The sequence below is a fragment of the Orycteropus afer genome, unplaced genomic scaffold (genome assembly GCF_000298275.1).
Source record: "Orycteropus afer afer isolate SDZICR_OR568_19922 unplaced genomic scaffold, OryAfe1.0 scaffold00297, whole genome shotgun sequence".
In the NCBI taxonomy this organism is placed as follows: Eukaryota; Metazoa; Chordata; class Mammalia; order Tubulidentata; family Orycteropodidae; genus Orycteropus; species Orycteropus afer.
This window is the reverse complement of record NW_006921884.1, coordinates 85203-110463: the sequence shown is the minus strand read 5'-3', so window position 1 is coordinate 110463 and position 25261 is coordinate 85203.

The following is a 25261-nucleotide window of genomic DNA, read 5'->3' as shown; positions in this document are numbered from 1 at the left end:
TGTTTTGGTAAATATTAACTGTTATCTTTAGCTGTGATAGATAGTCACTTATCCACAGGGTGATACATCTGTTTATACATCTATGTACTTCCCATGTTTCCCCATGTGCTCATTAAAACTTTTAGTCTCCTGTGCATACTCTGAATTAGTTAGCAGAAAGCATTTGCTAAATGAAATTCTCGTTTGTGATGCTTAATCAAAAGTGGAATGTTTTCCCCCAGCTTTTTCTAACTTGACACAAGAAATAGCTTAAAGTATTTTCAATGAGACTCATTATGTGGTTGATGATTAGTAGCGGGCTGCTTGTTTAGGGTGATTGATACTCTCTTCAGGAGAACTAGGAAATGGAACTTTGCCAAATTTAGAAGGCACCCCACCCTTATGTGATATGTAGGTTTGAACGGAAAAATGAACCTTTCTTTTGGTGTTTCAATTCATTTGCTCTTGGCAAATACAACTCAAAAGCCTTCCTGGATATGAAGGTTTCCTTTAATTCTTACAAAATTAACCTTGATGACTTGAATGACTCAAATTGTATTAGAACATTCATGGTGGTTTTGTTTTTAAATGAAGATTAATCCCTTGGCAAAATATTTGTGGGTTGGTAGTGAACCTAGGATTTATACATTCTGGGATCTTCAGCAACCTGACACAGACTCTAAATCACTAAATTAAGAATTTATTTGGATCATGTGGTAAGTTTTCCATTGGGCACTGAGATGAGAAAGAATTGCCCCAGACTCAAAATGACATAGTATTACTACTGATAATCTGTACAACTTGTCACTTAGTTACAAGGGCCTTATGTTTCCATGATTATAGAATGTACCATATGAAACCTAATTCTGATCTGATTTTCCTTAGATAGCTCATTGGAAAACAAGAAAAGAATGGCTTTTTAACATAACAAATACACTGGGAAAATATGGAAGTCAACATTTAATGAATATTCTAGGATAATTAAATTATTTGTGTATGTTCTGGATACTATATAAAGCACTAATTAGTACTTGAGAAATAAATAAGTCACAATTTTTTTGCCTTCATGAAGCTTGTAATTCAAAAAACAAACAAGCAAACTATCTTTCCAATTTACCCAATTAGGATTATATTTACTTGAAATGTTTAATGTTTCTAGCTGTCTTTACTCAATCAATATTTACTGAGTACCTTCAATATCACATATTCCATGCCAGACATGCCAAACATAAAAATGAGTACAGTGTGGGCCCTTCCTTTAATACACTGACATGTATACTGAGAGGAATGAAGCACTCACTATTTTAAGGTAGACTGCTTTGATCTCTAGAAGTTATATCCTTCAATTTCCTTCTTTTTTTCTTTCTGCCTTGGAATCAGATAAGAATAAGAGGAAAAAAAAAAAAAAAAAACAGTAGGGAAGGAGAATAATAAATGAAGGAAAAAAATAGGAAGATTGCAAAAAAAAAAAAAAAAAGAGTCTTCTTTTACTTTCCAGCATCCTTCATTTCTTAAAGTAATATTTTTTTTAGTGAAGCTCAGTATTAGTATGAGTCATAGACTAAGAGAAAAATTATTCTACCTATTATGACCTAGCAATATGAAAAAGTGCTTCTTCAGTTTCTTTTTCACTTGACTATTGGTAGCTCCTACATCCCAAGGCAGGAAACCATCAAGAAAGGAAAAGAAAAAAAAAAAGAGAGAGATGTAATTTTAATAAATGCTATTTTAATAAGAGATTTTAACAATAAAGACAAAAACCTTGAGATGAATTCTGTATTTTTGAGAGTGAGTATATATGATTTACTTTGTGTTATTTCTTATCAAGACAGTTAATTAACAATTGCAGTATTTAATTCAGCTATAAAAAGAGTCACTTGCCCACTCATCCAAGAAAGACTGACAAATTTTTCTTACTGTTTATGAATTCTTATTTATACTACACAGGGCTGTTCTCACTTTCTCTAATATGCTAACAATCTGTGAAAGGAACTATGGGTGAAAGGCATTTTGGGAAGACTTAGAATGGATCTCAGCTGTGTAGACAAAAAAAAAGGATAAAAGTGGGAAACAAAAGGTAAAAAAATGAGTAAGCCCTGAGAGAGGAGTGATGAGAATGCACTAAGAATAAATGAAAGTCATGATAAAGAAAGGAAATGGGAAAAAAGGACTGCAAAAAAAAAGAAAAAGAAATCTAACATCAGAGTTAAAAGTTTTCCTTTTTGTTTTATTTTTATTGTGATTTGGGTGAAGATTTACAGAGCAGATTCACTTTCCATAGAGAAGTTCACATACACTTTGTCTCATGACATTGACCACAGTTTACCACAATGCAACAGCTCCCCTCCCACTTCCTTCCCACAGTTACCCCTTCCGAGTGTCTATCCTTCCACACACTCCTGTCCCCTGAGCTGTCTCCCTGTGCATAAGCAGCCCTTCTTTCTCCTATGATTGTTCTCTCCAAGGAGTTTATCTACCTGAGGTAAATGTTAAACTCATATGCCTGTCTTTTGTTTGGGTGGAAACCACGTGCGTGGGTTCAATTCCAGACCTGAAGGGCAGCTAGGTGCCGTTATCGCAGTGGTTCCACCAGGCTCTATCGGACCAGCAAACCTGCCCCCCTTTTTTTTAGAGTTAAAAGTTTTCAAAGAACCGAAAATTAAGTAGTGAAACACATGAAGGAGTTTTTAAAAAATTAAATCTGGAAGGTTGTTTATTCTTACAGACTTAAAGAAGTCCTTAGGACTAGAATAAATTTAGATGAACAAAGTTTAAGAGAAAAAAATTTCCACTGTGAGGAGAACTTTTTTTTTTTTTTCAACTAGAAAGTAAAGAAAATTAGACACATCTTTCAGAATAAAAAGCAATTGGGAGCGTGAGAGAATAGTAATTTAAAAACAAATACAAGAACAGAAACAGAAGAATCCATGTCTCAAAGCTTTTGGAATTTGAATGGATTTGGATGTGTTTACAGAGACCTAGTGAGGTTGACTTCTAACTTCATTATTAAAAAGTTAGAGAGGGTAACTATTTTCTTTAGTTTTGAAGGAGTTGTAAAATATTGTGTGCTTGACATTGAATTCAACGTTAATTAATATTGGACTACTATTAAAAAAAGTGATATGTTGCTACTGTAGGTGGTCTCAATGATTAGCTCCAAAGAGTGCAATCTCCATTTTTCAAATCAACTACAAAAATTGATGTATGATGTGTTTTGCATCGGTATAATCTACATTGTATGATTTCACTGTGTTGTTTTCCTACTTTTTCTTAATTACTTCTATTTCTTCCCATAATTTTTATAATTAAGTAAAAAAAAAAAAAAAAAAAAAGCCTGCTACAAGTGCGTGCGCACACACACTTTTAAATATAAGAACAAAGAACATATTAAATGTATCTGAGATCCTTTAGAAAATCTCTATTAGCTCTTTAGTTTCATTTCATTAGCTCTATCAGGAGCCCCTTTAGACAATGTAGATAAATGTTTATTTTGTGAGTATATGAGTCTCCTACAATGTTTTATGCTCCTTTTCCATATTTTGTAATGAACTCTAAATGGATTAAGTCCACTGGCATTTATAAACTAGGAGGGGGTGTTTTAATAACTTCTCCCAGTAAGTAAATGCAATTGGGTGTGGTTTTCTGCATGACTCAGAAAATATAACTGGTGTCATAGTCTGGGATTCTATGACAGAGGGAAACAGATGTTCTTTGAGCTTGCTTTATCACAGCATTTTCTTTCAGGGATCAGTTGTACCAGCCACTTGCCTTGCCCACTCTGAGATTCCTTTCTCTAAAGAAGAGGCATATAATTAGATAGAATTGATGTCCTGTCATCTCAAGGATTTGGAAAGTTATTAGGACAATTGCTGCTTCAGGTGAAGTTGCCAAGAATTTTGTATGCTTACTTTTTATCATATCACATATATTATGCCTAAATCCACACACACACAAGAAAATATTTTTATTATGGATTTAAACATTATGGCCAAAGCCTTATTAGAGGAGGTAGATTTCTGTCTGGAGTGTAATTTTTAAGCCAATTCATTCATTATCCAAATAATAGGCAGTAAGAAGTTCATCATATTTGACTTGAACATTTTTCAATAATCCTGAGAGTGACTCTTTTTGCTTGTTGTTGTTGTTGTTATGTGCCCTCGAGTCAGACCCGACTCATAGAGACCCCTCCTTGGGTTTCCAAGGCAGTATCATTACAGAAATAGATTGCCCAACCTTCCTTCTGAGGAGTGGCTGGTGGGTTTAGAACCGCCAGCCTTCTGGTTAGCAGTCAAGTGCCTAAGGCACTATGCTACCAGTGCTCATGAAAGCTCCAACACGCACCAACTGACTGAAATTTTAATCTTAATTCTACTTAGAGAAGGTGCCTGTGTGCACACAAGCACCCTACAAGAAAAAAGGAAGCCTACCATTTAGCGCTACTCCCTGCCTGCTCTCTCTTCAAAAAGAGAAACTTTCATCTGACAGAAAGAGTTATCTGTTTCTTCAAAATCAATTTCCCTGTGTCTTTCCCACACTCATATTTATAATTACATCTGGTTCATTAAGACCTGGAAATCGATAGAGGATGTGCTACTTTTCTCAGGAGAGAGGCAGCTCAGTAAGATGTGTAAACATCCTTCTGTCTCCTTGTAACCAGCCTTAGCTTATGGTGAAGCTCTAAAATTAGTTCTTCTTTTGTAGTATTGTTTTCTCTGCTTGTGATTTGGTATTCATCCCTACACATAATGACTCTTGGAATTGAAAAATAAGATGTTACCAATAAGTCCTATCTACAAATGAAGGCATTATGTAATATATAGTTAATATCATGGATCAAGAGCAAGCAGACATTTTAGAAGATGTCTGTATATTTTGTTACATTATCCAAATTGCTTTGTTTGGACACTTCAGCAGGAGGGATCAATTGCTAAAGGAAGATACCATGTCTGGTGAAGTAGAAGGCCAGTGAGGGTGTGGGAGACACTCAGCAAGGCCAACGGACACAGTAGCTGTAACCATGGAGTGAATTAAAACATGCTGGTGGTTATGAGGATGACTCAGAGTCAGGCAACATAATGCACATAAGGTCACCATGAGACAGAGTCATCTCAACAACAATGAACAAAAAAATAAAAACCCCAACACCAAAGCCACTGCCATTGAGTGGATTCTGACTCATAGAGACCTAACTTGAGTTTCTATGAGGTAGGAAATCTTAACTATGCTTGGTAAAGTGGAGGGTCAACAAAGAAGGGGAAAGCCCTCAAGGAGATGATTGATACAGTGACTGCAACAATGGGCTCAGGTATAATAAGGATCATGAGATTGGCACAGGACTGGGCAGTTTCATTCTGCTGTGCATAGGGTCATTATGAGTCATAGATGACTCGATGGCACCTAACAACAACAACAACAAAGCTTTACGGAAATAGATTGCCCCATCTTCCTTCCATGGAGTGGTGGTGCGTTTGAACCACCAAACTTCTTGTTAAGCACTGTGCCACTAGAAGTCCTTAGCAACATATATTAATTTTAAAAATAGCTCTCTAGTGCAATGGGAGCTCTGGTGGCATAGTACCTAAGGCACTTGGCTGCTAGCCAGAAGGCTGATGGTTCAAACCCACCAGCCACTCCTCGGAAGGAAGGTTGGGCAATCTACTTCCATAGTGATATTGCCTCAGAAACCCAAGGAGGGGTTGCTATGAGTTGGGTCCGACTCGATGGCACGTAATAACAACAGTAACAGTGCAATAGGAACACTCCTAGGCCCTCTGGCAAGCTAAGAATTGTTAGCCAACACTATACTGAGCAATTCACACAAATATTGGGCAGATTGATAATTGTTGAATAAATTATGGATGGTCTATGTCAAGATCACCATCACTGCTGCCCCCTACCACCTTCATGAACACAGGAGGAAGTTTGAGTTTGCCTATAGACTTTCTTCTCTACCTAATCCTGATGTAGATGAGAGAGTGATTCCCCACCACTTGCATTATGAACAGCTAGGAACTAGGTGTTCCAAAAGGCAAATTACATTCATACTATGAGCTCTTGCAGCTGTGAGGGCAGATCTCAGTAATTTTCAACTCTTAGAAATGAGTTTCCTGGGGGAGGGTAGACCTAAGGTAACATTATTTTTATTCCCACCTTAGCTGTCCTGTGACCCAGGCTGAACACAATCCAAGAAATGCTAGTTTACCACATTTATAACACAGCTGTGCTTAAAATGGGGCCAAAGTTTCACACATCCCAGTTCTGGCCTCTCTCTTTGGAGGTCTCTTCTCATGTTCTCATATCCTTACCTCCAGTACTTCTCCTACTCCCCTGAGTCATCTCCACAGCAGCAGGACCACGTCTCTCTTTGTGGAAAGTTCCAGCACCTTTTGTACCGTAGAAGAGTGTTGTGTATGCAACACAACATGGCTTTTTTTTTTTTTTTTTTTTTTTAATTAAGAGTCACTTATGTATACAATATCATAACTTTCTTGGATTGTATCATGCATGAAGGTGGACTCTCTCACAGACACATTAACCAAGACAGTTTTTTTAGAGACAAGAGAGCAAGATAATGTTTGGACTATGCTCCAAAATGTATAGCAAAACCCTGGCTTGAAGTCAAGGATAGCGGGCTAGGAAGGAATAGGAGGAAGTAAAGTCTCCCTTGGCCTGTATAATATAGAGCAGACATGACTCCATATGGCATTGTAGCAGCAAGCCTTGTGGTTTCGATCCCTAACCATGTTTTATTTTAATAAGGAAGGGGTGTTGCTTTTGCTGGGTGTAACCTTCCTTCCTCTTTTCCAAATCTTGGGGCCTGGATTGCCTTTCAAATAGTTGAAAAGATTGGGTTATTTATATTCTGCTCAGTTTTCATCAAAGAGTTGAAACCTTCCAAAATCTTAAAAAGTCTCCTTATCGTTATAAAATGAGCTTGTTTTAGTATGATATGGTCATGGTCAGAAAATGGTTTTTGAAGATATTATCAATTAAATTAACATAAGTTTTTTCTTTTTTTTTTTTTTAATAAAAGTATGCTTCCTAGAGCTAGTATAGCAAAGGATGACATTATAGGTGGCTTTAAGTAACTTTTTTTTTTTTGGTCTCAATTCAGGATCTTCATAGTATCAATTCATGGTATCTTCAGGGCTACTTTCTGTCCTAAGTCTCTAGGAGAAGATCTTTTCTTGTCTTTCTCAGCTCCTCATTTCCCAGGCATTACTTGGCTGGCTTACAGATGCATGCATATCCCTTGTCCCTGTCCTTCTCTCTCTATCTCTGTTTCTTCTCCCATTTTATAAGAGCCCCAGAGATTGGATTAGGACTCACCTGACTCCTATGCAACTCTTTCAATTTAATTGATAGTATCTTCAAAGACTCAGTTTCCAAGCAAGGTCATAGTCACAGCTTCAAGAGTTAGGATTTTAACACATCTTTTTGGGAGGCATAATTCAATGTAGCTGAGTATGTTACAGTTAAAATATATTTGTGTCCAATGTATCCTTTAGTTGTCTCAGTGGATCCAAAGTTTCCACCAAAAAACTGAACCTTATTAAATAAAATATTTTCAAATATTTTATTTCAAAGTATATTCATACTTTGATCATTGCTCTACCTTTGGTCTATATGTGGCAAGTGAAGTCTCTTCATCCCTTTCTTTTGTGCCCTGATATTTAAATAGATAAATAGGACATAAGGACACTACAGGAAAATTTATTAAGATTCTGTATGAAGATAAAAATAGGAAGTTAAAATATTATATATATAAATGAGATGTCAGATTTGCATCATTTCATAAAACAGTCAACTCAAAGTATTGAATTGATTCCATCTCATAGTAACTCTACAGGAAACAGTTGAACTGCTCCATAGGGTTTTCAGGGCTGTAATCTTTATGGAAGCAGACTGTACCATCTTTCTCCTGTAGAGTGGCTGTTATGTTTGAACCACCAACTTTTTGGTTAGCAGCCAACTGCTTCACCATTACACTACCAGAACTTCTTAATTCAAAGTGTTGGATGTTCTAACTCAGAGTGGTGAATTTGGGGTAATTTGAAGATGGAGCCTTGAGGTCACATAACTTTCTACCACTTGACTGTCTATCTCCTGTCTTATGAACCCTTCTTTCATACAATTCCTGTCAACTCTCAGGGCACAGTAGAAAGGGAAGAGTGGGCAGAAAGAAAGGGAGTAGAATAGCTGAAAGAAGCAAAGATGATAGAGGAGGGAAAAAAAAAAAAAGAGTGGAAATATTGACAATTAGAGTGTGATACATGAAAGATCTCAAATCTCTATTAATTTTTGGGGAGTTGCAAACAAAATTTCTATATAGCCATTTTTATAGAAATCTTTCCTAACTGTAAGTCCAGAAAACCAAAGTGAGGGAGGGGAGAGGGGTTTGATAGAAAGAATAGGGACAGCAAGAGACTCTCTTTTTGTTGTCTTTGCTTAACTTTTAGTGCTCTTGGAGGCTTGGAAGTCAAATTAGTGGCTTGTTTCAACACCGAAGTTTTTCCTGCTTCCTCATCCTCTTTTTCCTAACTGTAACTCAGTCTAGGAACAAAACAAAAACAAAATCTTCATAGCTACTTCAGGTAATTCTAAATCTTCAGGTCATTCTGAAGATATTCAAAACTTAAAGTGTCCTGTTTCCTGGTGAAGAAACAAAATCCCGTGAGGAGATAAACAATTAAGGAAAAAAAAGTAAATGGTGGGCTCTCACCGGATAAGGTCAAAAGTAGTCAAAATCCAATCCAAGTCCTTTAAAGCCCGCCATGATTTAGTAAGATGTTGCTTTCTTCAAAATGCAAAAGTTAATGTTTTTTCCTTGCTGGGCAGGAGCTGTGACTAATTTATCTGAAATAATTATTTGGTAAGAAGTAATAAAACACTGATATTCACTAATTCAGCAACCTGAGGAAGGAGCCAAATTTCTGAATATAAAATGACAAATAAAATGACACCTTTGTCAGTTTATCTTTGAATGAGGCACATTTGAATGAGATAACTTTGAAAATGTTAGTCAGTGGGTTTGGATATTATTGTGCCTTTTGGACAAAGAAATCACTGGAGTCCTGTTTATTCACTATAAGCAAGTCAAATGTTTACTGCAAAATAAAATCATCATCAATAACAGTTGGAAGGAGAGATTTAGATAGTGGTAATAAATGAATTATGCAAAATAACTAACCATTGACCATAGAATATTAAATGGATTCCGAGCCACATTCTGTAGGTACATCATTCACCCCAATGTGCAGACCTATTCATTCATATAATTCCCACCGGTTCTTTCATTCATCTGACAAAGTATACTGAATACCTGCAACATTTGTCACATGAAAAAAAAAAATGATGTGTATGCAAAGAAGGGTGCCGCTCAATAAAAGTCCTAAGGGATAATGGGGCAAATAAGACTAGTTTATGCCATTAAGGTTGATAGTAGAGGTAAATATGTAAGCAGATAAACAGTAATGTGCAATGCAGCATTAGTGATACAATGATAAAAGGCTGGGTAAAGGTAAGTAAAAGATTAATTGCACTCTGAGGGGTCAAAAAAAAAAAAAAATGGAGAATTTTGAATTGAGTCATGAGGTTATCCAAGAAAGGCAGTCATGAGTGGAGTTTGAGAGAGGGAGGAATGTGTGGGGAAAATATTTTACGCAAAGGAAAGTATATAAGCAGAGACATCAAGATATGAAACAAATGTTTACATAAAAGGGACAGCCAAAAGGGACAAGAGAAAGGTGTGGTAAGAGATGAGCTTTGAAAGATAAACAAGCGGTAGATCATGGCAAGTCTTTATACTAAGACCATACTGTCTTATGGTCAAGTGAGCATATTCCAGAATCACACCTAGATTCTAGATTCTAACCCCAGCTCTTTCACTTCCAAGAATTACTTTGCTCAAGTTTCTTAATACCGCCCCCCCCCCATTTCTTTATCTATAATACATTATTTCAATGAAAGAATGAATAAATGAATGAATAATCTCTAAGGCTGTTTGAGGATCTATAGTGCTTACTTCAGTGTTTGGCACACAATAGGTACTTATTATTTGTTAATTATTATTATTCTCTGCCAGTTAAAAGTTTTGCACATTATGTTGCAGGATATTTGGAGATATCCAATGGTTTTAAGTACAGTAGTAGTTTGATGTAATTTTTTTAAAAAAATCATTCTGGTAACAATGAGAATAATGGATCAATGAAGTGAAAGACTGGAGGAGGGGTACAGTTTGGAAGCTCTTGCAGTATTGTTATAAATGACCAAGAGCATAAATATAGAAAGTTCAAATGGGAAGAAGAAGAGGATATGGACTCAAGTATATAAGATAGACTCAACAGAAGTGGGTTGGGAATTAAAAAGCTAGAGACGTTTAGAATAATTTCCAGATTTCTAATTTACAGAACTAACAAATTAATCAGAGGAGAGAATAAGACACATGAATTAAATTGGGAGAGAAAGCTTATGAATTCAATTTTGGGAATATTTGTCTATCATACTACTCAGGGTCCCTCTCTATCCCTTTTCACCAAGCTTCAATACCATGGTTTTGTACTATAGTCATTACTTAGAAAAAACACCCTCAAATTTTTGCCACCCTTTCCTTCCACTATTTACAAAATGAAGCATCAATCATAGTTAAAAATGCATCCTCCAAGCAGTTAGTTCCTTCAAGAAATGTACAAATGTGCTGACTGGTTTCAATTCCAAATTTTGACCCCAATTTCTAATAGGTCCTCAGTTCTGCCCAGAAATCTTACTTTATTTCTTTTGTTTATTCACTTCCTTCTACTATTCAACCAGTTGTTCTTTTCTCAAACATATTTTCCCCAAACCTCACTCCCATCTGACACAACTGTTAACATTTTATTTAAACTAGAATCAGAAGCCTATTTCCCCATATCAAAACTCACCATTCTGCCTGCCTCTCTAGCCCTGGGTAGCGAGAGAGAGAAAGAGTACTATGCGGGCAGCTGGTGTCAGACATGATGGAGAAGTGGGAAGAACGGCTAGGATTGATCTCTGCCTTTTGGGAATCGGCTTTATGATGATTCTCATACATGAAGTTATCATCATACACTCTGTTTCATCTTCCTTTTATGCCATTTTTCCTTATTTTACCTGATGCACTTTCTCAGTTTTTTTTTTTTTTTTTTTTTCCCCAGAGTCCTCTTCTTTTTCTGTATGCTGTAGTCAACCAGGGCTAAGTCTTCAGCACTTCTCTCTTCAATTCTACACCCACTTCTTTATGATTCTAACCAACTACATCTCTTTGCGTAATACTTTTTTCTGACAGAGTTCTACATTCCTGTCACTTCTTTGAGCTTCAGATTTGTATATCTGATTGTCTGTTTAACATCTCCCACCACACATCTGTCAGTTGTCGTACTGCTGTGGCTTGCATGTTGCTAAGATGCTAGAAGGTGTGCCACTGGTATTTCAAATACTGCCCATAGTGGGTAGGTTTCAATGGAGCTTACATATTAAGACATACTAGGAAGAAGGCCTAATGACCTACTTCTGAAAATCAGCCAATGAAAATCCTCTGGATCAGAATATTTCCCGTTATAATTGTGGAAGATGAGCTCACTAGGTTAGATGGTACTCAAAATACACAGTAGACACAAGAATAGAGTAGAACATATGAATAATGTGAAGATTGCACAGAACTGAACATTTTTATCTATTGCACATGAGTTAGAGTCAGCTCCATAGCAGCTCACAACCTCAATTTAACATCTTAACAGGTCAAACACATATTTCTTGATCCTCCTTATTCTTCATTCAGGTTCAGCCAATCTTGGAGACACTTTTGACCCTTGTCTTCTCATTCACCAAGTACAAATCCACCAGTAAGTACTATTTGCTGTACATTCAAGGTGTATCTTGAATTGAATCACTAGGCATAAAGCTGATAGAATTATTTACAGCTGGGAAGCAGAATATGTAAATTATTTCAGCAATGGGAAAGTTGCAGGAAGGCACCTGAATACTGAAGTAAGAAGTTAAAAAACAATAATGTTAATGAACTAGATATGTTTTCTCTGTTCTTTTGTACCTGGGGGAGTTTGTGTGATTGGATAGAGAAAATTCACAAATTGCATTTTATGATTGTGAAATTATGATTCCATGGTAAGACCGCAAATTTGTTAACTTGCTTTTTCATCCTGAGCTATTTTTTTCTAATTTTTGTTTTAAGTTTTAATTCAAATAACATTTTTGTGACTATAATATGCAAACTGCTAGGTGCTAGAAAATACACAGTGGCTTGGATTTAAAAAAAGAGAGAGGGAAACAATATATGAATTTTTTGGCTCCTAAAGGATAAAGAACATGTGGACATACAATTTCTAAGGAACCCAGGATATGTCTGTCCTGGACATTTAGGCAAAGAATAAGAACTCAGAGTATAGACTAGCAATGATCTACTTCAGGGCCCCAACAACCCATATACCTTCTTACATACAGTGTCAGTGTTTTCAGATTAGTAGATTTGGCCAAAGAATAGGGTAAAGACCATTCTCCATTGAGAGGATTATAGTGGGAAACTCTTTAAGTAAAAGCAATTGTCACTTGATGTTACTTTCTGTTAAAAGAAAAATCAGCCTCGCATCAGCACCTGGCATCTCCATCTCTAAAATCTCTTGTGCTTTGGTGAGTCTTGGAACCATGCTGCTCTCTGATAACCTGGTGTCTCTCAGTCTGTCGATTCTTCCTCCCTTACTTCTTTGATCATTCCATCTATCTATCTGTTTTCCTATCTATTTATCTAACAATAGTTTGAATTTCAAAGTGTATTTCATGATAAAAAAAAAAAAATTCTTGGGGTAGTAATTTTATAAATGCTATCCAGAATACTGCTGTTTTAGCTAATACCAAAAGCCTTCTCCTTAAGAACATCCGCAATAAGCTTTTCTTAAATTTTTTTTTTATTTCTACACCTTGTTAAAGATTTCAAGGTGAGAAATAGAAGGGGGAAATGTTAGGATTTTTTTTTTTAAATCTAATAAATTGACTTTAAAAGAATTTATTTCAACCTGCCAAGCTGCTAAGAAAAATGGAGTAAAATTTTATAGTAGGCAACAAATTATATTATTTCCTTTGGTGCTGCTTGTGATAATAACATTACTCCCTAGCAACTCTCCAGGTATTTGTGTAGCTGCAAGGTATAATTCCATAGCAGCTTAGACTCTCCATTGTAATTTATAGTAACATGAATTAATATCCATTCACTATGAAGTGTTAATGAGAAAAATACATATGGGGGCTTTGTGTAGTACCGTACTCTTTTACTTTAAGAGGGAAAAAACTTTCATAAAATCCAATATTACTTGGTTATTCATAACGAATATTTACCAAACTGCCATTTTACAGGCAAATAATCTGACATTGCCAAATGCTGAAGACACAATAACAAATGATGAAATATTGGTGACTTGATAGAATTCCTAAGATGGTCACATCAGTCAGATAGTCGAGAGAAAGCAAAACAGATTAGATACAATGTTTCTAGGACAATTTGATCATAATGACTGGTATATTTTAACATTCCTTTTGATGCTTCTAGTATTGTATTCAGTACCCAGAGTCCTAAAGATCTCCTTCTAAGTCCTAGGGTGGTGCAAACAGTTAATACACGTGGCTGATAACCAAAAAGTTGGTGGTTTGAATCCACCCAGAGTCTTGGAAGAAAGGCCTGCAGATCTACTTCTAAAAAATTAGCCATTGAAAATACAGTGGTGCAATTCTCTTCTGACACACATGGAGTCACTATTAGTCACAGCTAACTCAGGGACTACTGGTTTTTAATAAATTTCTATCTCTTTGACAATCAATGGAATATGACCAGAAGTGAAACCATACCAAGTCTTTTTCCTGTACCATGCACCCAGAAGACCCAAAATTGAGCTATTCAGTCAGTCTGGGTCATTGATTAAGTAACAGAGCAAACACCTGTGAAATCTGGCAGTCCACAGTGAATATGCAATGGGAGCAAAAAATAAATATTTCTTGTTTTAAGTGACAAATGTTTTGGGGTCATACTTTATTGCAGCATAGCTTAGCATAAGGTAATTGATACTATTTAAAAGAGGTGGAGATTTTCTCCATCTAGAAAATAAAACAAATAAACAGAAGATTTAAGTTGCAATCAATTTATTCTACTTACAACACAATAAATAGGCCATGGATCTTTACAAAGCTTAGGTGCCAGGGGAAATTTTAGTATTTCTAAGATTACAAAAATTTCTTCCTGGCAATCTATAATTTTTATCTTTATTTCAACTAAAACATAAAAGGAGTACAATTAATTGATAGTTATGATGTTATCTATAGCAAGATGTTGGATGTCAGTAAGAAATTAAATTTTTACATTAACAATGGAATTCACAAAGAGATCTCATTTATGAACAAAGAGCTGAACACTGGAAAGTTTCATTTGCCTTTTAGCCAAGGATAGTGATTAAAAACTAAAGGAAGACAAAATATAATCATTAGGACTCTCTAAAGAGAAAAAGCTTCATGTTGTTATTCTGTATACATCATGCTGATGTGTCTTTTACAATAAATTTCTACCATAAAATGTCATACCTTAAATTAATTGCACATGCTTTTTCTATCTAGTGTAATTAAACCTTACACTAATTTCTGGAATCATTGAACAATTTATGTAAATGTATCTATTCCATGGTACTCCAATAGGAATTTTATTTTTCCACCAAGTTATCCAATTGCTCAATATTATTTTGCCCAATGCTATTCCCTTACTTAATTTAGCAGCTTGAATGGAAATTCTTTGAGCAGTTTCTGGGGAAATATTCTTAAACAGGTGAACAGTAGTTTAATATTTCGGAAGATATATAGGCCCTGATTTTTAGACACTTTTGCAGAGTGAAGGGAATTCTGCTGCTGTGATTGAGAGGTCAGAGTGAAGGGTAAGTTGCTCCTGCAATAATCAAAGCCTAGACTTGCCATTGTGCCATCCTTCGGATTTCTCATTTTTTTTTTTTTAAAGTTCAAACTGTTTTTCAGAAAAATACATATATTTCTAATGATATAAACCATAGAATTATGGTTGTTCTTTCTTAGAATAGAACATTAATTACAAGTTATTTCCTGCCCCTCTCCCCCATATTCCATACTACAGTATCCCTGCAACCAGGTTACTTAGTCTCCACTTATACATCTATGCAGAGATAGGGGACTTAGTGTCTCCTATCTCTGCATAGAGAGAGAAATACTGAGTTTGTTACACTGTGGTGGCTTGTATGTTGCTATGATGCTGGAAGCTATGCCACATGTATTTCATGTACCAGCAGTATCACCACTGTGGATAGTTTTCAGCAGAGCTTTCAGACTAAGAAAGACTAGGAAGAAAGGCTGATCTAATTCCAAAATGTAGCCAATAAAACCACTAGGGATCACAGCAGAATATTGTCCAACATAGTGCTGGAAGATGAGCTATCTAGACTGGAAGGCGTTCAAAATACAGTGACCGCAACAATGGACACAAGCATACCAGCAATTGTGAAGATGACATAGAACAGAGCAACATTTTGTTCTGTTGTACATGGGGTTGGTATGAGTTAGATCCAACCTGTCAGGAACCAACAGCAGGAACACCAACATTTCTGCATAGTTGTGGCTATTAGAAAGTGTTTCCTTATACTTAACTATAATTTGACTTTCTGTTATATGTACGGTCCCTAGTTCTAGGATCATATAGAATAAGTTTAATTCCTCTTCCACATGGAAGTCATCCACCATGCCTTCATTCCTCTCAGCATGGGTACTCCCTCTCCACAAAACAAATCTCCCATTTTTCAAACAAATAAGTCTATATTCTTATGCTATTCCTCATTTGGCAGGGTTTCTAATCTATTTTTATTGCCATTTTAGTACTCCTGCTAGAATACACTAGGGTTTAACACTATTTCCCTTAAAGTGTGATCACATTATTGACACCAATGCTCTGAAAAGTACAGAAAAAAGCAGGACCACCAACCTCACTCTGGGCATTTCCCTTAGGTTCCAATGGACTTTTGGAGCAGCTACACTACACTATTTATCAATAAAACTCTTTAAATAGAGTCTACTTGTATAGCTCTTTAAATGTCTGTATTCTAAGATATCTTTGTTATTTATTCTAAGATATTCTATAAGAATATGTAGAATCTTGTTTCAAATGTTCATTTAATAAAATTAAACTGTAGTCTATTAGGACTTATAACAACCCCATGTATGTCAGAGTAGAACTGTGCTTCATGGGGTTTTCAATGGCTGTGACCTTTTGAAAGTTGATCACCAGGACTTTTCCCAAGGTGTGTCTAGGTGGACTTGAACCACCAACCTGATGTCCAGTACTGAGTGCTTAATCATTTGTACCTCCCAGAGACTGCTATTAAACTGAACACTTAGTGTCAATTCCTACTAACTAAACTTTGATTAGAAGCTTTGGTTGCATAGTGCCTAAGGCATTTTGACTGCTAACCAGAAGGCTGGTGCTTCAAACCCACCAGCCACCCCTTGGAAGGAAGGTTGGGCAATCTACTTCCGTAGTGATACTGCCTTGGAAACCCAAAGATGGGTCACTATGAGTCAGGTCTGACTGGACGGCACATAAGAACAACAACAAAGGTCAATTTAAGATATCTTTTAGATATTATGTCCTTTAATGAGATCCATCTATCCCAAGAAGATTGTTGAGATGGAAGTGTTGAGAACTGTTAGTCACAAAAATCTTGCCCTTCCTGATATAAATTCCTTGTATACAATATCAGCAAATTTCAGTGAGCTTTTGTCTATTCACTCACTGTCCATGGAATAAATCTTGCAAATGAGTAATAAGTCATTTTCTCAAGACTCTGGTTAAAACAAGGAACTCCTAATAACAGCAACATGACAAATAGCCCTCACTCCACAAAGGGAAAGGTGAAAATTTATTCTAAAAATACTCCTTACTATTTTATTTCCTATAGAAATATGCAGATACTGACTGTGATGTAAAAATGAGAGTCCCCTCAATGTGAATTGAGTTAATTGATGTATTGGGGCAAAATAGTTATGTGGGCTAGACTAAATTGGCTTATTAAAGATTCAATTGTACTAATTGCTTGTATAGTGGGAAAAAGAACAAAGGGAGAAGGGAAAAAAGAAAGAAAGACAAGTGCATGTCAGAAGGATCCTTGCTAGTTAACCCATGGGAAAGGAGAATGATCTACACCTCAGTGGATTGTATAAAGCTACTGGGCTTCAGCCAAGGACAGAAAGCCAAAATACCATGTTATCCTGGCTAAAATTCTCAAGACAAATCTTACTGTGTTACAATTAGAGACTAGCAGAGCCCTCATTTGCTCCATCTTGCCTGCACTGATATCTGAGCACAAACACTGAGGAGAAATGAGAATCTCCTTTCTCAGTTACAGGAAACTGTTGTTGTTAGCTGCCATCAAGTCAGCCCTCAACTCATGATGGCACCATACACAACAGAATGAAACACTGCAGGCTCTGCACTGTCGCCATGATCACTTGTGGATTAGACCTTTGCGATCCATAGGGTCATAGGGTTTTCACTGGCTGATTTTTGGAAGTATATAGAGCACCAAGATTTTCTTTCTAGTCTTTCTTGATCTGGAAGCTCCACTGAAACCTGTTCAGTATCATAGCAACACTGAAGCATCCATTGACAGATAGGAGTGGTTGTAAGTGAAGCGCATTGGCCAGGAATTGCACGTAAATAGAATCTGCATGGTCTGCATGGAAGGAGAGAATTTTACCACTGAACCACCTACTGCTCCTCCTATAGGAATTCAGGTTCTGTAAATGAAGAGAACCTTGACTATAAGCTAAGAGAAAGTAGTGACTAGTAAGACCATAAGAACAAGTTCAGATTTTCCCCAGGACACAAAGATTATAGCTAACCCATATCCAAAGTAACCTAACTGTGGTTCAGATCATAGCTTTTGGAGCCAGAGCGATCTGAGTTCAAGTTCTTATTTTGCCCTTTCCTGGCTGTGTGTTATTAAGCAATGCATTTACTATCTTGGCTGAGCTTCAGTTTCCTTATCTATAATATGAGGATTGTAACAATGTCTAACTTGCAGTTTTCTGAGGTGCTTATGAGAGAATATGTGAAGATGATTCATGTAGTGCCTCACACATAATAAACATTCAATAAATGAAATCTTTTTTAAAAATGTCTACAGAATTGTCAGAAGAAAAATTTCATATAATCCATTCCAGAATCTCCTCTAGCCAAAATTCTATCTGTCTCCATCTGTACAGTTAATTAGAATCACAGAATGTTTGTGTTAAAAGAGACCTTAGAGATCATCTATTTCAATATCCTCACGTTACAAATTGAAAAACGGAGGTACAGAAAAAAAAAATTATTTGCTCTAAGTCAGCCTTAAAGAATCCTTAGCAGAAAATGAATCTTAATTTTAACTAATTAGAGTTATTTTGTTAAAAAAAGAAATATTTTTGTAATACCATGCAATGCAACATTTATCTGAAGAGTTCTGCAAACATCAATTAAGGCTCAGATCATCACTGTGCTGTAGATAAGTATTAATTTTCATTACTTATTTAATAGGTATTATGCACCCACAAATATAATTCAAACTAATAAAAAAAAAAACTTGCTTCAGTGAAATTCACTTATAGATCTTTCTGGCTAACTTTGCCTTCTTATACCACCCAATCTTTAACAATACTTACCTCCACATAAATGCGTTTTAGCATCATTATGAGTCTTAGTATCATTACGTGTTAAGGGTACATTTCTCATAACCTCTGCTAACCTTTGTTAGTATTAATCATCGATGGTGTGTATTTCACTGTTGGTGGCAGGGCCATGGGGGGTAGAAGATTAAAAATGAAAGATTCTGTCATTGCATTTAAGTCCCTGGGTGACCCAAGTGGTTTGAAGCCAACGACTGTCATAAAGATCGGAGGTTTGAACTACCCGGAAAGGCCTGGTGAACTGCTTCTGTAAACATTACAGCCCAGAAAACCATATGGACCAGTTCTACTCTGTAACATATGGGATCTTCATGAGACAAATTGACATCACTGCAATGAGTTTGGTTTGGTTTGTTCTTACATTTAGTTGTGAGTTTGCAACACTCACCTGTAATTATTGGGCCTCACTATAACTATATAAATGTAGTTAGTACAGTAATGTTTATCTGATACATTATCCTCTTCCAGACTTACCTGTCTATTTAGGAAATTGTGTCTTCCTGGCACATCAAGTCCACTGTGCTATCGTTATGTTTAAAAATAACCTGAGGGGATATTAGTCAGAGGATGATGACAGCAGAGTTTCCTTATTATTGAGATAAAATTTAATAAATGTGCTTCAATGGTAGCAAAAAGGCTTTCACGAAAAAAAAAAAAAAAAAAAGCAAATACCCTGAGAGGAGGACAAAGAATTGTGAAATCTTAATCCCCCATACTTTAAAATAAGCTTGATTGGATTTTTTTTGCAGTGGTGTATTAATTACCTGTTAGGTGGCAGAGTAGTTCATTCCTTGTTCCCTGGAGGTTTTCTTAAGCACAATAATCACATGATATGTTATAATGTCCCAGGTTATTGTTGCAGCTGCTGATGAGGACTTATTGTAACTATGTAAATATAGTTAGTAGAGTAGTTAGTTAGGAGCTCTGCTAGCATAGTCCGTAAGGCACTTGACTGCTAACCAGAAGGTTGGCGGTTCAAACCCACCAGCCATTCCTCAGAAGGATGGTTGGGCAATCTACTTCCCTAGTGATACTGCCTCGGAAACCCAAGGATGGGTCACTATGAGTCGTGGCCTACAGCACATAACAACAACAACAACAGAGTAGTTAGTTACAGAATAGACCATTGTGATTCTTAGGATTTTCATCTGTTGATTTTCTGAAGTAGATCACCAGGCCTTTCTTCCAAGTTTGTTTTGGTTTGATAGCTCTGCTAAAACCTGTTCAACATGATAACAATGCTGACAGACATGGTGAATCTACATGAGATGCATTGGCGGGAAATCCAACCTGGGTCTAGCACATAAAACCAAAACTCACCAAATTTGCTGCCATCGAGTCAATTCTGACGCATAGTGATCCCTCCTTGGGTTTCCAAGGTGTTTTCTCTACAGAAGTAGATTGTCCAGACATCCTTCCGAGAAGTGGCTGGTGAGGGTGAAAATTCTACCAAATGAACCACACCTACCATTAATGGCTGTGGCTCTGGTAGTGTAGTGCCTAAGGCACTTGACTGCTAACCAGAAGGCTGGTGGCTCAAACCCATCAGCCACTACTTGGAAGGAAGATGGGGCTATCTACTTCCGTAGTGATACTGCCTCGGAAATCCAAGGAGGGGTCGCTATGAGTCAGGTCGATGGCACATAACAACAACAACAATGATTAATGGCACAGGAGATCATGCACAAAATAAAGTACGGCTTTTAAAGAATTTTCTTTCCCCACTCTCACAGAAAGAATTATGTCAGCCACATCCTCTGCAACCTGCCCTATTCTTTTCTCAGGAAAAAGAACATGTAAAGAAATGATACTTTTACCCCAAAGAAAGAGGACTTTTCTATATAATAAGCAGAGGGTTTTTCTATACAATAAGCAGAGAATGAAAGAAAGGTACTGAAATGAGATCTCTCAAACAGGACAGATAAAAAGAAGGCCATGGCTACGATATTGCCATTTCAAGAAACTGTCTGAGGGACAAGAAACCCAGCACTGGTGGCTCTGCCTCATGAGCTCCTGGTGTCTGCTGTGTAGCAGGAAAGTTACAATTGAAAATGAAGGCTGAATTTGATTCAGGGATTATAAGGAGTTAGAAATAAGTCAGTGTTTATGTTGCCTCCATAGAGCTTAATAGCTTTAGTGCTTGAACTTTTGTATTTGTTTCGAAAATGCCAAGGAGCATTTTTCGGTTTTTCTTCTGCAGTAACTGTTGGTTGTTTCAAATCCCTTCATGAATGCATTATGGAAAACTGGGACAGTGTTTTCTCCTTGTTAGCCAAGTGCATGCCTGCTGAGGTTTTATGTTCAAAAACATAATTTCCCTTAAATAAAATGTACAGTAGAAACCTAGGGCATCAAGAAGAAAATAAGATAGCCTAGAAATGCATGACTCATCTTCACTTTCTCTTTATTTTATCGACATTGTAAAGCCAAACAATATTTGTTTTCTACATACAATATTTCAACAGCTATCTTACCTTTATATGAGGCTGAGATGATTTGATTTCACAGAAAACTTTATTAAGCATTTATGGGAAATTTATTTTTTCTGCACTCTTGTTTATTGTCTGATGCACAGAATAGAGTCTTTGAAACAGTGTACATTGAAAAGAGTGCTCTATTTGCCCACATTTTTAACACAAAAATTTAAGGTATCTTATTGTATAAATGGTAGCAAAATAACTGAGACCTTATTAGGACTTTCAGTCCCTTAAAATTTACAGAAGCTCATAGCATGAACACAAGATTTTTGGTCTTAGTACCAAAGTACTGGACTCCTTGGGTGACCAAAACTGTTAAGCACTCAACTACTCACCAAAAGTTTGGTTCTGCAAACCCACCCAGAAGTACCATGGAAGACAAGCCTGGTGATCTGCTTTGGAAAAGCACAGTCATGACAATCATCTGCAGCAGTTGTCCTCTGCATGCATTTCCACGAGTCAAAATCTACTCAATGACAGTAACAACAACAACAACAAAATACTAAATAACACTAACAATGAAAGTTCTCATGGAATTAGTTGTCAGTAAGGTATGAAGTGTTTAACCTTTCATCCATCCATACTCTTTTTGAGAGAGGTAGTTTTGCATTATGGAAAACATTTGAATTTTGTTATTAGACCTACATTTGAATCATACTATGGTGGTCATAAAATCTTCAGTTCTCCATAAAATAGATATACCAAGACACATCTCATAGGTTTGTGATGAGATTCAATGACATAATTGATACAGAATTCTGAACTTAGAACTTAATAAATAGTAATTAGCTAATATTTTCAAAGTTCTATGTCAAGGGTCTCTTCTGAAACTTATATGTACTTCTGTCTGCACAAACTCTGAATCCTGCAATGTGATGTAGAATCACCCGTTAAAATTGCCAAGGTTTTGTGATGCATGTCAAGAAACAAGTGAAATATTTGAGTCTGCTTTTTCTAGTTCTGATGATAAATGCAAAACTTTCATATAATATGCTGCTTATATTCTATATTCTAGCCATGTATCTCAGAAAAGCAACTTCACAATGGCCTTCCCTTCAGTTTTTTGTTCTGTGATGTTTTTATTATTTTAGTCCTTAATACATTATTAGTTATAAATAATAGTTGACTGGATTTTCATCTCTAAAGAAGATGAGTAAACTTGTAATCACCTTGTGCTCTGTAACTAATAAGGTTAAAATAAATTCTCTATAGAAAATCTACTTTACTGATACAATAATAACATGTGTAAATCATAGAAATATATGTTTAGCAAAGTGACCTCTGGTGGTGTGGTGCCTAAGGCATCTGACTGCTGACCAGAAGACTGATGGTTCAAACCCACCAGCCACTCCTCAGAAGGAAGATTGGACAATCTGCTTCCGTAGAGACACCGTTTTGGAAACCCAAGGAGGGGTCGCTATGAGTCAGATTTGACTCAACAACAGTGAGATGTTTAGCAGAAAATTTCACCATTTGCTGGAGAGATTGCATATATATAAATCTTAATGGCATTTTTGAAATTTTGCCTTCAGACAAATAGGTAGAAATGGAAAGAAGAGAAATAATATAATATTTTTATCCTCATATTTTATATTGTGAACATCCCAAAGCTGTCACTATAGAAATCATGTCCCTTCCACAATAAAGTAAGTGCTAGAAGGGCTGGAATCATTGTTTTGTACATTAATGTATTTCACGCACCTTTCAGCAGTACTTGGCACATAACTATGGTTAGCTGCTGTCCAATTGGCTATGACTCATGGTGATCTCACGTATAACAGAATAAAACACTTGAGTCCATTGTAGCTATTGTGTCAATTCATCTCATTGAGAGTTTCCCCTGCTTTCATTGGCCCTCTACTTGACTAATTATGATGTCTTTTCCTAGTGATTGATCTTTCCTCATGGTGTGTCATTTATTAAGCTGAAGTCTCACCATCCTAGCTCCAAAGGAGCATTCTAGTGGCATTTCTTCTAAGACTGATTTGTTCATTCTTCTGACAGTCCATGAAATATTTAATATTCTTTACCAACACTACAATTCATATGCATAAATCCTTCTTCTGTCTTATTTTTTCATTGTCCAGCTCTTTTATGCATATGAGGTGATTGAAAATATCATGGCTTGGGTGAGGTTCATCTTAGTCATCAATGTGGCATCTTTGCTCTTTAAACTTTAAAGATGCCCCCAAATTGTTCATCGAATAGATGAATGAATAATAATTTAGACAAAAATGCCATTATATATTTTTGAATCCAGCTCATAGTGACTCTCCTTGGGTTTCTAAGGTGGTATCACTACGGAAGTAGATTTCCCAATCTTCCTTCCTAGGAGTGGTGGTAGATTTGAACCACCAGACTTCTGGTTAGCAGTCTAATGCTTTAGGCACTAAGCCAGCAGACCTCCTGACTGATAATCTATTAAGGAAAGAGAGCAATCTTTGCTTCACTTCTTTCTTTGTTCTTTGAAGTTTTCCTGTTATTACATATGAAGATTAATCTAAGGCAAATCTGAAAGTGCCTTATTGGTGTGATCACACTACTGTACAGCTCCTTTGTGGAACTCATGCTCTGCCAGCCCTCATCATCAGCCATGGATTTAATTTTTTTTGTTTTGTTTTATTTTCTGAAATTACAGATTCCCTTACCAATCGTATTATAGGTTTGTTTTAAAAAATTATAAAAAATTACATTTGGAAATTCAAAAGCCCCCAGAAATAAGCTGAACTTGATTTATTTTTAAATGCTTAATCTCCTGCCTAAATTCCACAAATTAATTTCAATATTTTCTGGAAACCAGATATGCACAAAGCACTGTTCTAGGCAAAATGGAGCCCATATAATTTCAGACTGAACATTGTCTAAACATTTAACAATAGGCAATCCCCAGTTCTTGGTGTTCAGTTGTTAAGTGTTTGATCCTTCCTTAAACATATGAATGTGTACCAAATAAATACATGCATGTGTATAAGACGTATTTGTACAATTTTTTTTTATAATTCTGTCTTCTAAGGACAAAGAACAGCTGATTTTCACACTTCTTTTAATAATGTACCCATAAAGTCCCTAATCTGGAAGCTTCAGGGAATAAGGTATGAAATAAAATCTTCCACCAATCCAAAGGAAGCCAATTTATGAACAACTTTTTGAAGTCTTAATCTTTTAGGACTTTTCTTTCTCCTTGGTGACAAGATATTTGTATTCTATTCACAATCTCATATAATTCCTAGTCCTCAACTTCTGTATACCAAGCAGAGAAATGTTGGGAGTCCAGAATCATTAGGCAAACCACACAGCTGTTGTCATATCACTTGCCTCTATAATTTACCCTGATTGATATATTTGTGCTCAGAATGGATAATCCATCCTTTTAAAAGGTTAATATAAAATGCTCACAATGGCAGTTTTCTTTGTATTTGGCTTAATTCTATCTTCTCCCACTCTCCCTGATTTTGTTCTGTTTTTCAGGATTGGACTTACTTATACTTCTCTAAAAAGTGCAGTTGGAAATGTTTGCCTGTTACCCATCAGACACAATATGGTTGTAGGCAGGAACAAAGGGCATTCAACCCCAAGGATGCCTGGGACAGAAACGAAGACAAATTTCTAATGAATCAAAATTAAGAACAACTGGACAGCATGACATCTTTCTCAGGATTGACTATGACTTGCTGTCATACATTTAGAGTGTATCCTAGCATCTTTCTCATCCTTCAATATGACTATCTCCAGGCCTGTTTGGTTCCTTGTTTGCTTATCAAACTTTCTTCAAGCACCTTTATTGTGTAACTGTGACTCATACTAGAAACAAAAACAAAGAAACAAAGAAAAAAAACTTAGGGGTCCTAATTTATGGTATAAATAGACTATCAAACATAATAAAAAATGCACAAACCAAAGAAGATAAACTAGATAATTGGGACCTTTTAAACATTTTTATTTTATTTTTTTACAATATATATCTTTTTAATTGTGCTTTGAGTGAAAATTTACAGAGCAAATTCACTTTCCATACAGCAGTTCATATACACTTTGTCTCATGACATTGACCACAATTT